This window comes from Symphalangus syndactylus, chromosome 8 (genome assembly GCF_028878055.3).
Source record: "Symphalangus syndactylus isolate Jambi chromosome 8, NHGRI_mSymSyn1-v2.1_pri, whole genome shotgun sequence".
NCBI classification, from domain to species: domain Eukaryota; kingdom Metazoa; phylum Chordata; class Mammalia; order Primates; family Hylobatidae; genus Symphalangus; species Symphalangus syndactylus.
The window spans coordinates 77,380,718-77,390,994 of record NC_072430.2 but is presented as its reverse complement, the minus strand read 5'-3'; the positions used below and the strand labels follow the sequence as shown (position 1 = coordinate 77,390,994).

The window sequence follows — 10,277 nt, the reverse complement described above, 5'->3', positions numbered from 1 at the left end:
GAGCCCACTCTGGATTTCAGGGAGGAGAAAGATGTACCTAAGGTTTGCTCCACAGCACGGCGTGTCTTCTTTCACGTGCTCTCGGTGGTCATATTAAAGCAACCAGAGGAAAGGGTAGGACATGGAGTATTTAAAATTTCCCTTGAAGCTGTTGGCAACACTGGTTGGAGAACTTCTGCTGTCCTCCAACCAGTGCTTATGCTGCAGGCAATTTTGCTGTTCAGAAGACTTCACCTTTTTAAAATAAACAAGCCTCATTAATTGTGGGAGCCGAGGTTTTCTTTGCACTTCACGATTTAGCTACCTTATGTGTTTTTATGGCAACCTCCCTCCCACCCCCACCCCACCATTTATCACATCATCTTATCACAGTCTCTTTGGGAGACGCAAATAGCACACTAATGTTTCCTTTTGTTAGGGTGAGTTGTCAATCTCCTCAGAAAGAGAACAACTACAGACAGCTCTTTCTTTTGATAATCTTCCTGACACTTGCCAGAGACTGGCTTATCCATCACACAGAACCTGGCTCCGTGGAGAGGCACATGCCGACAGTCAATCAGTATGGATGTCACTTTGTGTCCATCAAGAAAATATGTAGTGTGAACTATCGTGTATTTTGTTCCAGTAAATAGCCTTCCTTTCTTCCTAAATCTTCTCTGTTTTTTTGTGGGCTGACAGTACAAACACAACACACACAGCTCTGCTCTTTGACTAAGCAAGTCTGAAAGCTGTCCTCTCCGCGCTGTTTTCAGTTTACTGACGTAGTCTTATTTTTGCCGAGAAAGGAAGGGGAGAAAGAACGTAGAGCCTCAGATGCCCTAAGTTTGGATCAAGAGCACCTTGTTAGAATTAGGAATGCTGGATTTGGTGTGAACTTGGTGCTGAGTTACATCATCAGCCATAAGCTGCCAGCCATGGAAATCTTCCCATAGACAACAGTCCTCACTCCCCAGATGGAGAGCAAGCCAGAGAACCTGTAGCAGAAAACCAGGAATATAGAGCCAGAAACATACAATGAAGTCATTTCTCCAAACAAGTTTGGGTAAATCAGCCAAGTCCGGGCCCCCAAATTGTTCTTGGAACCTGTTCCTTTCCATTTGAAAGAAGAAGGAGATCCTGTAGGGAAAGAGGTTGGAAGAGGCTGGGGTGGAAAAAGGAAAGAGGTTTTATATGGACGTTTGTGTTCTGTTAGGCAGGCCATGCACTGGCTGTGGATCACTGCCTTCCTTCTTTTCTGGGAATAGAAATGGGTAAAAGCCATCATCAACCAACAATTGTGATTGTCTCCAAGATCTCTCTAAGTAAGATCTCTGGCTAGAATTATAACTGGATCTTAGACAAAATTAGATTCAAAGTCTAGGTTTTTAATAGAAAAATCTGTAGAAAGCACAGATATCCAGTGATAGAAAATGGTTAATAAATTATAGAGAGCCAAACGATGGAATCCTTGGCTGCTACTCAAGAATTAGGTGGATCTTTGTGTTCTGCCACAGAGAAGTGTCTAACAGGGAGTGAAAATGGCCTTTTGCATTACACTATGGACAATGCATCCCACCTTTTATTTCAAAAGCACGATACAAATGCCAGTTATTAATCACTATCCCTGAGGTAATGAGACTGTGAGAGAGAAAATTTTATTTCCACTTTTTAGATTTGAATTTTTAAAAACAAGTGTTTATTTGCTTGGTTTTTTCTTTTAAGCCAATAGGAAAGATATACTTAGGTTCACTCACACATAATCTCCTGGCCAGGAAGGGTTTTAGGAGAGAAACTTTATGTACTTTCATTGCTTTAGAGAAGAGGGTGTATTTTCTTTTTCTGGGCATGTGTTAGGATGAAAAAAAAAGAACAAAATCCACGTTTAAAAAGCTCCCAAGCTGACTTCACTCTCCATGGCTGAGAAAATTAAGATTTTGGTGTGCTCTGCCAATGCAAGTGAATTGAATAGAATTTGTTTAAATGGAAGAGAAACTGGTGCTTTTAGGCCTCCCACAAAGATCTAGGGACTCCATGACAAAGAAATAATAATCCCTGTGGCTTCTAGATTCAAAAGATTCTGTGGAGTAGATGTAAACAAACATCCTAAGAAAAACCCGTTTTACTTTAAACACATATCTCTGAGAATTATTTTTACTTGTCTTTTTGACTGAAAATAAAAGATGTCTTTAAAAAATAAATTTAATAACTGACCAGGAAAATAAACCCCTGATTTGAAAATTCAGCAAACGTGCCAACCCACAGCACTGGAGTTTTGTGACAGAGAATCTAACTCCTGATAGAAAGCGTGGAGTATCACACAAAAACCCTAGGGGCTGGGGCTGGGAAACAAGGGCAGTGATATTCATGGATTAGAGTAGAAGGAAATTCGTGTGTGCATTCATGGGCGTGCTTTCCACTCAAGTGGAAGGGGTGACATTACAACAACTTCACTCAGAGGACTGGAGCCAGAGACATTTTTTCCCCCTATAAATTGAAAGAATTGAATGATCTGTGGAAGAAATTCTCCAACAACTAGAAATGAAATCTGGTGAGAATTTCTTTAATGACTTTTAAAACTATATGACATGCTGTGTGGATGCAAACATACTTTACATCTCCTGCTCCAAGGCTGGGCTGGATTGGGACCACTAGAATAACAATAACAACATAGAATGTATGTACACAGGCATGCATGCGTGCACACGTGTGCACAGGCACACACACATTCACACACTGTCCTTTAGCACGAGCCACAAGATGAATATATGCTAGGGAAAGAAATGGAACAAAAAGAGACGGACAATATAAAATATAGAAGCATTAATACTCATAGTTAATAACAGTAAAATAGGATTACAAAGCCTTTGGAATAAATCCATTCATAGATGTCACCCTAAGGGCAATTTAAAAATATAATCACAAAGGAACAATGCTAAAATGTTCATTAGCAGGAAAGTAGTTTACAAATTATGCTATACCGAACAATAGGATGCAGTCATTAAAAGTGATGGTTTCGTTTTATGTTTATTGACAGAAAGATAATATATAAAGTGATAATTATATAATTTACATATTTATACATCACATAAATGTGACATTTTATTATATTATGTAGTAATACTGTACAACATTTTATTTCATAAATATTATATAATAAAAATTTATTTAAAGTGAAAGGATCAGATTGTAATACCGTATGAGTAGTTTGATCCGTTTTTGTTGAAATGTGTGATATACATAAAATAAAGTATAAAAGTTAAATATAGAGAGAACAATGTATGCAAATATTATATATAGCTATATATATATATAAGTGAGGCATGAAAACAGGGTCTGGAGGCAGGGAACATAAGGCTGATTCACCCTTCAGCTATGACAGCAAATATCCTCTCCATAATAAACAACTTTGTAACTTTACTTCATCCTCCTCATTTACATAGGGTGTACCCCAAGTAGCCAATGGAATCCTCTAGAGGGTATTTAAACTCCCCAAAATTCTGTAACGGGGCCCTTGAGCCCCTAGGCTTGGGTCCGCTCCACACACTGTGGAGTGTATTTTCATTTTCAGTAAACCTCTTCATTCCTTCCTTGCTTTGTGTGATTTGTTCAACTCTTTGTTCAAGACGCCAAGAACCCGGACACCCTCGACCGGTGACGAAAGGATAAGCCTGAAATCAGAACGTGATTCCCTCTAGGGGAGAGACTTCTTTTGTTGTTCTTGTTGTTTCTGCTTTTTTGTTTGTTTGCTTGTTTGTTTGTTTGAAACAGGGTCTCGCTATGTTGCCCAGGCTGGAGTGCAGTGGCACAATTTCAGCTCACTGCAGCCTCAACCTCCCAGGCTCCAGCCATCCCTGCACCTCAGCCTCCTGAGTAGCTGGGATGACAGGCAAGCATCACCACATCTGGCTAATTTTTGTATTTTTGGTAGAAACATTTCACTATGTTTCCCAGCCTGGTCTCGAACTCCTAAGCTCAAGTGATCCTCTCGCCTCAGCCTCCCAAAGTGCTAGGATTATGGGCATAAGCCACCATGGCAGGCCATGGTGGAGAGACTTCTGAGTGGATATTTCTAAGAACGGACACAACAGAGTTTGCTAGAGTACACGAAATGTTTTGATCTAGGTGGTGGTGACATGGGTATACATAATTTTTAGGATTTCTAAAATGTTGAGATGTTCACTTATGATTTATGCATCTTTCTTTATGTACATGTACCTCAATTTTTTTTTTAAAAAAAGCACAGGACCAAGATGTTAAGAATGCTATCTTTGAAAAACATGATTGGTTTTTCTTTTTCTTAGTCTTTCTTTTATATTCTGAAAAAAAGAATAAAGCAATTGTTCAGAAAAAAAATAAAGCCATGAAGACCAGGATCATGGTGACTTTTCAGAATCAACATAGAATTTCCCTCTGCCAGACTCTTTTCTTGGTTTATGGTAGATATATAATATCCATAACATGTTTTCCATACATTCTAAAGATTTTCCCCAATGCCAACAAAATCAACAGTTTTCACTCTGTGGTTAAAAGGCATAAGGAACATGGAGACCTCATCCTCCTGCCTCATTAGGAAAATATCCAACCAAAAGAGGTCAGAAACCAGAGCAGTGCCCAGCCCGGGAGGGAAGTGAATGCGAGACGGGATGAAGGAAGCCCCGGCTCCGATTCCTGCAGCTCTGGCCTAGAAGTTGAAGGGCTCCGTTGAGGTGTGTTGCTGTGTACGTGCCAGGTTATGTTTATTTCATGTTCTGAATGATTCCTTTTTAACCTACCAAGTATTTATAGCCCATAGAAACTCAGAGATGAAAGTTTTTCCAATGTGCAAAAGCCACAAATGACAAAATCTTGTTAGAGTGGCCAAAGCCAGGAGCGCTCTCAAGCCCGTGTGTGTCCATCCGTCTGAAGCCCTGTTCATTACGACTGAGCTTTTCTGGGCTGGTCCTCAGAGGAGAATGGGTGACCCTAGGAAATCATTGCCACCACTGTGTTGTGAGCTGAAGGAGAGCCATTGAACACAAACAAAAAGAATGCTTCAAGGACGCATTGCAACACAATCAGAACCATGCCACTGGCTCTGATGGCTAGAGGTGACAGCAGGAGTGACACAATTAGGGACAGGAGTGGTTCAATTTAGGGGGAAAAAACCCACAGAAGTATGCGGTCCGTGGGACAAAAAGGCTGAGTTCTAAAGTCCCCCCAGTAAGCAGCTTCCACAAAGAGCTGACCATGTGCATGGAGCAGGCTCTGCAGATGGCTCTTTCAGCCACACTCAGACCAGGCACTGTAAAAGGAGCTCGGGGGCAGCAGGCTTGAAGGCCAGGGAGAGTGGAGCTGCGTGAGAATGTGCATGTGCCCTCTCGTACCAGAGACAGTCCGGACCAGACAAAGCCCCACCTGGCAGGACTGGTGAGTCTCCACCCTGTGTCTGCTCTCTTCCTGCTTCTTCCCTCTTCTCCCCTCCCCAGCACTCCCTGGCTTATGCATTTTGAAGTGATAAGCCAGTTTAGAATTCCCACATCTCATTTGTTCAGCCATTTTGGTTACAAAGCTCAGTCAACCCACTGGTGAATGCTTTGCCTCCAGATGAAAATTCTCAGAAAATAAGAGCTTGTGATCTTCTGGAAGTATAGGTGGGAAAAAGCTGTGTCATACCTAGCAGGAATACCAATGATGTACACTCCACTCCCAATGACAATGACTCATATCCAGAATAACTAGGGGAAGAAACAGATGAAGACAAGTGGAATAAAATATGTGTTTTCACTAAATCGTTTTCATGGAATACCACGCCCAGGTTAATCCTTTATCAATATGTTCACAACCCACCCATGAAAAATGAATCTCAACCAGCCTTTGCTATGCTGCTGAGGTAGGAGAGATGAGGAAACTCCCAAACTGCATCTTACCATGCTGCTCTTGAGTGTGGAGAAATAGAGGTCACGGGTCACGCAGAGCTGACTCCACAGACTCTAAACATCGAAGTATTTGACTTCTGCGAGGGCTCTGAGTACAAATGTTTGATTTGCAGTTCTTGCAGAAGACTTTCCTCCTTCAAATATGAGTGCAATTTGCAATAACATTAGTGAGAAGGATGTACTTGCATCTTTTGGAAAAGACAAACCCTGTAAATCCTATATCCATTTTAGGAAGTAGACTTTCTGTAATAGTAGGCACGAGAACAGTCTGCCTTGAAAAAAATACAGACTTCAAATTTACCACCTTGTAGGCACTCAAAAAAGAATTTGTATTGAATTCCGGGCTTCTGAGTATGGTTGTACAGTTTGTGAACGGAACAAACCCTGGAGGCACTTCTCTAACTGTCACGTGCAATCTAATCTGCAGTATGAAGACACATTGCTTGATGCTGACAAAGTAAATGAATGTTTACGGTGGGATATTGTTATCCTGAGTCAGTGTAAGTACTCGCTCTCCTGTTTTCTTCTGCATCCTAACTCAGGTAACATGGCAGTGCCATGCCTTGACGTACCTGTGCCTTCGCCTGCTCTATCCCCGCAAAGCCCACCTACCATAGAACAAGCACTTGGGTGTCTTCAAACTGCCACGTGCAATAAGCTCCCCAGCCTGCCTCCCTGGAACCATGATGATTATTTTCATGTATGGGATTTCTACTGTGGGCCAGGGCCTGTGCTGAGGGCTTGACCGATGACATTATTTAGTCCCTGACAACTCAGAGAGGTAAACTGGCCCAAACTCAAACTCAGGTCTGCCTGACCCCAGCGGCCACATTCCCCACATAGTGACTGTGGTGCTCCTGCTTCCTTCCAGACCCTCTGACCTTCCTTCAGTTCACAGGGGCTCTAAGCCTCTGCTTCCATTGCTTCAAATGCTCTTTCCCATCCTAACTCCCTCTCACTCTTTGAGATCTCACTTCAGTATCAGTCTCTCAAAGTAAGTTAGCCTCCCCTTTTCTGCTTTCCTTCAGAGCACTTATGCCATAGGGACTCACGGTATTGTTTTGTACATGTCCTTGTTCAGTGTCTGCAATGCTGCCTTTCCAGCCTTACAAAGGCAAGGCTGGGCCTGCTACGTGGACATAGGGCCTGGCACAGTGCCTGGCATGTAGTAGGGCTTATTGATGTCTAATAAATGCATGAATGAATTAATTAATAACTGGTCAATGAGGGCGTAAGCAAGGCAGACACTGCAGCTTCCACTGCATCCTCATCAAACTGCTTCTAGTTTAGCTGCATGTGATTCTAATTGTGAAGAAAACTCGCAATTGACATTTACGCCTTCCTTTAAAGACAATTTTCCGTGCGCCTATTAGGGTGCAAACACTTCAGTCAGCCTCCCTGAGGAGCCCCCAGCCTCCCTTCTGCTCTGCTGTTCCCAATACAGCACTCAGCTGGCCACCTCCTAACCTCTCTGTCCAAAGAAGGCTTCCTGACCTCCCCTGGGTGATGAAATTCTGGCCTGACACCCCACAGTGTAAAGTCATCCCTCCCAGATTCTCCTGGGTAAAATGCAAGGCTGCTCACCGTTTTTAATGTTAATGTGACTCCATCCCACCACTAAGTACAATATTATTCATTAGTTTCGTGTACAATGATCATATTATAGTGATATAATACACTGTGACAATCTTGATACTTTAGTCTGACAAGCCAACAAACCTGACAATCTCATTTTAAGGCATCTGCAATTTAAAGAAAAAAATGTACACTCTAATGTCATTGTGCCCTCCCCATGAGAGGAGGGGTTGGACCCACTTGGAGTACGACATTCTGAGATGCTGTCAGAATTCTTAAAGTTAAACAAAAATCCTCTTGGTGTTACAAGTGTGAAGACAATAGCAGCCACTACCTGAATAGATAGCTGTCACTCCAGACGACAGCCTGCCCGCTATTCAGAGACACTTTTCAGGGGAGGGCTATGCTGAGGCTTCGGAGGGTGTTTCGGCTGGTTCCCAGATTCCAGCTGCCCGTGGGATGGGAGGCTGTAACCTGGCTTGGCTAGTCCCTCATCGGCAGACCATGGCTCTATGTCTAGGGAACAAAGGCTACCGGGGATGAATTGACATAGCCCTGCCATGTGGTAAGGCTGCTGTTTACCGTCCATATTAATCCAGACAACTGCACAACAATGCTGTATCCAACCATACTTCCCTAAGATTTAATGTTTCCATTTAACTCTGCTAACTCTAAAAACTGTGCCTGCCCTCAGATCAGATTTTCTGGCTTTTTTATATATATCTCCTCAATCAAAATTAATTACTTGCGTCCAAAAAAAAAAAAAAAAAACTTAGCTCCCTGCTATAAATAAAAGAGCAAAATTCTAGCCAGTTCTGATCCTTCAGAGCAGGAAGAAACCCCCAGGAGCTTGTAAAAACCATCAACCGTGCTTGCATCAGAGCAGGCGCCATGCTCTGCGGCTGGTTTTGAAAGAGCTGAGCAGAACCTGAACCTCGGCGGTCAGAGTCAAGGCCTCAGACTTGAAGGGCGGCGTGTGCCTGGAATCATTTCCCAGCCTTAATAAGAAGCCCTGTCCTTCCCAGGCGTCAGATGAGTGCTCCTCTGTGACCCCAGCACGCCAGCAACACCAAGTCACTGAGACGATGCTCACCTTTGGGGAAAAGAATGCTCTAATCTTGATCCTGCTCCGACGGCTCCAGGAATCCCCCTGGTTGTGTGTCCTCAGTCTTTTTTCTTGTTTGCTTTTGTGGTCTGGGTACACTGATCCTTCCCTGCCTGGGTGAGAGAGCAGCACGGGCCGCAGGGCTCCCTCCCTCGCCTCCTCATCTGGGTAGCAGGCTTTTTCAACCCCCAATCCTTCTTCACAGGTAGGAAGCACATCACAACTCATTAGTAATTTACTGCTACAGTAATTTTTATAATTACTGCCAGGAGGCCTCATTAAATTTGATCTAATGAATAAATATTGTATTTTTCAACGTGATTATCAGAACAGCTTAAGCTGAGTGCCATAAACAATTATTTTCCTCACTACTCAGGATGTCGGTGACTATTGATTTTTATTTCATAAAGAATTTACTGTAGTAATACCAATATAAATGACTTCAGGAATAGGCAACATCCCCCGTGGCAATTCGCAAGCAGCATCTAGCCCCAGAAACAGCCCATGGGGAGGGTTGGGAGTGGAAAGGAAAGAAAGATCTGAGCAGAATCAGGGTCTGCTGAGTGCGTGCGGCCGAGGATGAAGCTGGTTAAGGACGGGCTGGTGCTGCCCCGGCTTCCCATTCTGAGCCTGTGATTTCTGACTGCTGGGTGGCGAGTTCCCAGGCTGAACAATAAAGCTGACAGTTGATTTTTGCATTTTATAAAATCGAGTCCATAAGCTCAGTTGGAAATTTCTAAAGTAAAACACGAAAATCAGGCTATCACAGAGGAGACTCATATCAGCCCCTACTTATGCATCTGTTTCTCCACTTCCACTAGGTATCTTGTGCTTTCCTGCTTTTCCTTTTTTTGGTTTTGTTTCTTATTTCATGTAATACAATTTCTCATTTTAACTGGTGGGATGGATATTTCCCTGCTTCTTCTGTTTTTATTTTTTATTTATTTATTTATTTATTTTTTATTTTTTGAGATGGAGTCTCGCTCTGTCACCCAGGCTGGAGTGCAGTGGCACAATCTCGGCTCACTGCAACCTCCACCTCCCAGGTTCAAGTGATTCTCCTGCCTCAGCCTCCCAAATCGTGGGATTACAGGCAATGCGCCACCACATCTGGCTATTTTTGTATTTTTAGTAGAGACGGGGTTTCACCATGTTGGTCAAGCTGGTCTCAAACTCCTGACCTCAGGTGATCCACCCTCCTCGGCTTCCCAAAGTGCTGGGATTACAGGCGTGAGCCACCATGCCCGGCCTGTTTTTCATTCTTTGTAATGCCCCATCCTCTTCGTACTGTGAAGAGGCATGTGAAACGTGTCAGGATGCTCCTGATTTTGGTTTCTCTCTCTCTAGCCACAGCAGCAGTGTGCTTGCTACCACAGGACACCGTCATTCCCTGGCTCGCTGCTCTTGTTGCCTCTTTCACCCCTAGAGCTGTGGGCCTCAACCCTGGCTGCGTGTTAGAATCATGAAGGAACTTTTAAAACCTGCTGATACCCAGGCCCTGCCTCAGAGATTCTGCTTTAATTAATCTGGGGCAGGGCTAGGTTATAATTGTTCTTTTTGGAGCTCACCCAATGATTCTAATGTGGAGCCAAGGTCTAAAACCCCTGCTCTAGAAGGTAATGGATGAAGCCAGAGGCTAGCTAGATGGGATAGGAGGAGCCAGACCTCCAAAATTCCCTGGGCATAGCTGCTATGGACTCAGT

General features: G+C 43.3%; 1 long non-coding RNA gene across 1 annotated transcript; it reads right to left on the bottom strand.

Moving 5' to 3' along the window:
* Window positions 1-3,185: 3,185 nt before the first annotated feature.
* LOC134737346 (uncharacterized) lies at window positions 3,186-8,794 on the bottom strand. Its single transcript, XR_010122175.1, has 3 exons — window positions 8,563-8,794; window positions 5,886-6,028; window positions 3,186-5,693 (listed from the first exon to the last, which is right to left on the bottom strand). It is a non-coding gene; the product is annotated as an uncharacterized lncRNA (long non-coding RNA).
* Between the last annotated feature and the right edge of the window lie 1,483 nt (window positions 8,795-10,277).